The sequence below is a fragment of the Palaemon carinicauda genome, chromosome 9, assembly GCF_036898095.1.
Source record: "Palaemon carinicauda isolate YSFRI2023 chromosome 9, ASM3689809v2, whole genome shotgun sequence".
NCBI classification, from domain to species: Eukaryota; Metazoa; Arthropoda; class Malacostraca; order Decapoda; family Palaemonidae; genus Palaemon; species Palaemon carinicauda.
In genome coordinates, this window is record NC_090733.1 from 134,810,710 (window position 1) to 134,815,709 (window position 5,000).

Consider the following 5,000-nt stretch of genomic DNA (forward strand, 5'->3'; position numbering starts at 1 on the left):
TTATTATTATTATTATTATTATTATTATTATTATTATTATTATTATTATTTTCTATACTATTATTATTATTATTTTTATTATTATTATTATTATTACTTGCTAAGCTACAACCCTAGTTAGGAAAAGCAGGATGTTATAAGCCCAGGGCCCTAACAGGGAAAATAGCCCAGTGAGGAAAGAAAACAATGAAAAATAAAATATTTTTTAAGAACAGTAACAACATTAAGATAAACATTTACTATATAAACTATAAAAAACTTTAACAAAACAAGAGGAAGATAAGTTAGATAGAATAGTGTGCCCGAGTGTACCCTCAAGCAAGAGAACTCTAACCTAAGACAGCGGAAGACCATAGTACACAGGCTATGGCACTACCCAAGACTAGAGAACAATGGTTTGATTTTGGAGTGTCTTTCTCCTAGAAGACTTGCTTTTAGTTAAAACAGAGATATCTATCTCTTGTTTAAGGATACTCTCGGGCACAATATTCTATCATATTTCTCTTCCTCTTGATTTTTTAATTTTTATAGTTTATATATGAAAGATCTATTTTAACATTACAGTTCTTCCAATTTTTTTTTATTTTAATTGTTCATTACATCTCTCATCTTCTTCTCCTTCCTCTTTGTCTACATCTCTCATAGTTTGTTTATTTCCTTGTTTCATATCATTAGTGGGCTATTTTTCCCTGTTGGAGCCTCTGGGCTTATAGCATCCTGCTTTTGTAATTAGGGTTGTAGCTTAGCTAGTAATAATAATAAAACAATCCTAGACATGCAGTCCTTTCTACAACTTTTAAGTGAAAGAATATGAAAATTGAATAAGTTTTGGGCCGCGTTGGTCTGACTGCTAGACTAATATTGATCTGTGGTTTAAACAAAATGTAAGGTTGCGATGGCCGGGAATCGAACCCGGGTCAACTGCTTGGAAGGCAGCTATGCTAACCACTATACCACCATCGCTTGACATGAGGGAGATTTCAAGATAAAGAAAATAAAAATTAAAGTGTTTTTTAATCTGTAGTGAGAGTTCGTACGTATGTCTTGCAGTCTATGTTGATTTTATTTTATCTTGTGATGCTATACACAAAAACTATTACAAATCAAGCAATTAAAGCCAAGAAATGTTGCATAATCCAGAAATGAAACTGCTAATATTTTTCCCCAGATTCGTTGCCAGAATCTGTTTTACGTTGTTATTTTATTTTGTTCATTATTTCTCATTATCGTTTAATTATTTCCTTATTTCCTTTCCTCACTGGGTTATTTTACCCTGGTGGAGCCCTTGGGCTTATAGCGTCTTGCTTTTATAACTAGGATTTGTAGCTTAGCTGGTAATAATAATAATAATAATAATAATAATAATAATAATAATAATAATAATAATAATAATAATGATACTTACAGTATCTTGCTTTTCAAACTAGGGTTGCAGTTTAGCTGGTAATAATAATAAAAATAAGAATACTTACAGCAACTTGCTTTTTAAACTAGGGTTGTAGCTTAGCTAATAATAATAATAATAATAATAATAATAATAATACCCAGAAAAGGTAGCTAATCTCTATTGCTATCAATGATTGTAAATTGTGAAATATTTTTCATGTTGAACAAACTAACAAAAGTCTCCTTTTTTAAATTTGATATGAAAGGTGTGTTTTAATGTTACTGTTCTCAGAATATTTTATTTTAACTGTTCATTACTTCTCATATAGATCACTTCCTTTTTGTATTTCTTCACTGGGCTATTTTTCCCTGTTGGAGTCCTTGGGGTTATAGCATCCTTTATATCTCCATTGGCCTTAAAATTAGTTTATTGGAAATTTCTTCATGCAGTACATCCCATGTGGTCTAGTGGCTAGGATACCTGGCTTTCACCCAGGAGGCCCGGGTTCGATTCCCGGCATGGGAAGCTTTTTTATTTTCCTGTATGGTAGACAAGCATTAGACAATGAAGCATAAAATGAAGCATTCTCTCAACATTTATTAATATAAGAAAACGTTCTCGGTATCTTGGTTGATGTAATGAAAGGTTCTAGTTAAGTTTATTGATATAATGAGACGTTCTTGGTAACTTTATTGATATAATGAAACGTACTTGGTATGTTTATCAATATAATGATATGTTCTTGGTATGTTTATCGATATAATGAAGCATTCTCGGTATGTTTATTGATATAATATAACGTTCTTGGTAACTTTATTGATATAAGGAAACTCTCTCGGTATGTTTTATCGATATAATGATACGTTCTCGGTATGTTTATTGATATAATGAAACGTTCTTGGTATGTTTATTGATATAATGAAACCTCGGTAACTTTATTGATATAATGAAACATTTTCTGTATGTTCACCGATATAATGATACGTTCTCGGTAAGTTTAATGATATAATGAAACCTTCTTGTTATGATTATCGATATAATGAAACGTTCTCGGTAAGTTTCTTGATATAATGAAACATTTTCTGTACTTTTAATATCATGAAACAATCTCTACACATTTATTGTCACAATAAAACATTCCCTGTATATTTATTGATACGATATATTGTGCACCAAAATCTACTTTACTTTTTTACTTCCATCAACGAATTTGGAAGGAGGTTATGCTTTACCACCTGTTTGCGTGTTTATAATTTGTGTGTGTTTTTTGTCAACAGCTTCCTGGCCACAATTTTAATCGTAGGGTAATGAAACTTGCAGGGATTAACTTTTATGTAAAAAGCTGGAAATTAAAGTTTTGGAAGATCAAGGTCAAAGGTTAAGGTCACGGTCAAGCTAAATGTCCAATTAACTTAATCAGCCATAAGTATGGACATCGTTGTCACAGACATTTCAAACTTGGTTCATATTTGAGTGTGTGAAAATCCACACCAATTAATAAATGTTAAGGTCAAAGGTCAAGGTTAATCAAATGGTCGAGAAATAAGCTGCCGTGGTGGAGGTCTGCGCTTTACTGAGTGCCCCTCTAGTTTATATTAAGTTACTAGTAATCAAGCAATCAAGCAAGCACTATCTTAGGCATAAGAGTAATGTATTATTATTATTATTATTATTATTATTATTATTATTATTACTTGCTAGTCTATAACCCTATTTGGAAAAACAGGATGTTATAAGCCTAAGGGCTCCAACGGGGAAAATAGTAGTAATGAACAATATGAAATATTTTAAGAACAGCAACAACATTACGATAGATCTTTCATATAGTAACTATAAAAACTTGAAAAAAAGGCAAGAGGAAGAGAAATAAAATAGAAAAGTGTGCCCAAGTGTACCCTCAAGCAAGAGAACTCTACCCCAAGACAGTGGAAGACCATGGTACAGAGGTTCTGGCACTACCCAAGACTAGAGAATAATGGTTTGATTTTTGAGTGTCCTTCTCCTAGAAGAGCTGCTTGCCATAGCTAAAGAGTCTCTTCTACCCTTACCCAAAGGAAATAAGTTATTATTATTATTATTATTATTATTATTATTATTATTATTATTATTATTATTATTATTATTATTATTATTATTATTAGATATTCTTTTCATCGAAATTATTCATATTTACAGAGGCTTTGAAAATAGATTTGGGTAAACTACTGTATTAATTGTGACATTCAATACAGTTTTCGTTGGATTGATCATCATCATCATCTCCTCCTACGCCTATTGAAGCAAAGGGTCTCGGTTAGATTTCGCTAGTCGTCTCTATCTTGAGCTTTTCATTCAATACTTCTCCATTCATCATCTACTTCGTGCTTCATAGTCCTTAGACATGTAGGCCTGGGGTCTTCCAACTCTTCTAGTGCCTTGTGGAGCCCAGTTGAAAGTTTGGTGAACTAATCTCTCTTGGGGAGTTCGAAGAGCATGCCCAAACCATCCCCATCTACCCCTCACCATGATTTCATCTACACATGACACTCGAGTAATCTCTCTTATAGTTTCATTGCTAATCCTGTCCTGCCATTTAACTCCCAATATCCTTCTGAGGTCTTTGTTCTCAAATCTTCTACATATATTGCATATTGTTTCATTGTCATACCATGACTCATATCCGTAGAGTAACACCTTTTTGATTTTACAATTTTTGAATATCATTATCAGAGTCAATTACACGGAAAAGGGAATTCTAAATTATAAAAAAATATATTATGTAAGTCTTTAGAAGTAGATAGACTCAACTGAACGTAAGGGGAAATAAAACATAGATTATGTAGAGAAGTACAGAATAAAATAGCAAAATCTGAAGAAACTTGGAAAAAAAATCTTCTGCCAGTTACACGGGCATCCGTAGTATTAGATATGTCACCCCGGTAATCCACCATTGTACGTTTTCATTCATAAAAAAGTATACGTTTTCTTTTACGTGGCCGAGCGTACTACAGCGTAGTATTGATGGAGTAAGATTGTGATGATTGTCTGGAGACAATGAATGAATGATTTAAAGTTTTCAGGCATCCTGACATCTAAGGTCATTGACGCCGGATGACAAATGACTTTCCTTACATGTTATATTATTATTATTATTATTATTATTATTATTATTATTAAATGCTAAGCTATAACCCTAGTTGGAAAAGCAGGATGCTATAAGCCCAGGGGCCCCAACAGGGAAAATAGCTCAGTGAGGAAAGGAAACATGGAAAAATAAAATATTTTAAGAATAGTAACAACATTTAAATAAATATTTCCTATATAAACAATAAAAACTTCAACAAAACAAGAGAAAGAGAAACTAGATACAACAGTGTGCCTGAGTGTACCCTCAAGCAAGAGAACTCTAACCCAAGACAGTGGAAGGCCATGGTACAGAGGCTATAGCACTACCCAAGACTAGAGAACAATGGTTTGATTTTGGAGTGTCCTTCTCCTAGAAGAGCTGCTTACCATAGCTAAAGAGTCTCTTCTACCCTTACCAAGAGGAAAGTAGCCACTGAAAAATTACATTGCCGTAGTTAACCCCTGGGGTGAAGAAGAATTGTTTAGTAATCTCAGTGTTGTCAGGTGT

At 32.8% G+C, this 5,000-nt stretch overlaps 2 non-coding genes across 2 annotated transcripts; one reads left to right on the forward strand and one right to left on the reverse strand.

Annotated features, from left to right (window-relative positions):
• Nucleotides 1-891: 891 nt before the first annotated feature.
• TRNAG-UCC (transfer RNA glycine (anticodon UCC)) lies at nucleotides 892-963 on the reverse strand. Its single transcript has one exon. It is a non-coding gene; the product is annotated as a tRNA-Gly (tRNA).
• Nucleotides 964-1,840: 877 nt separating this feature from the next.
• TRNAE-UUC (transfer RNA glutamic acid (anticodon UUC)) lies at nucleotides 1,841-1,912 on the forward strand. The gene has a single exon. It is a non-coding gene; the product is annotated as a tRNA-Glu (tRNA).
• The last annotated feature ends 3,088 nt before the right edge of the window (nucleotides 1,913-5,000 follow it).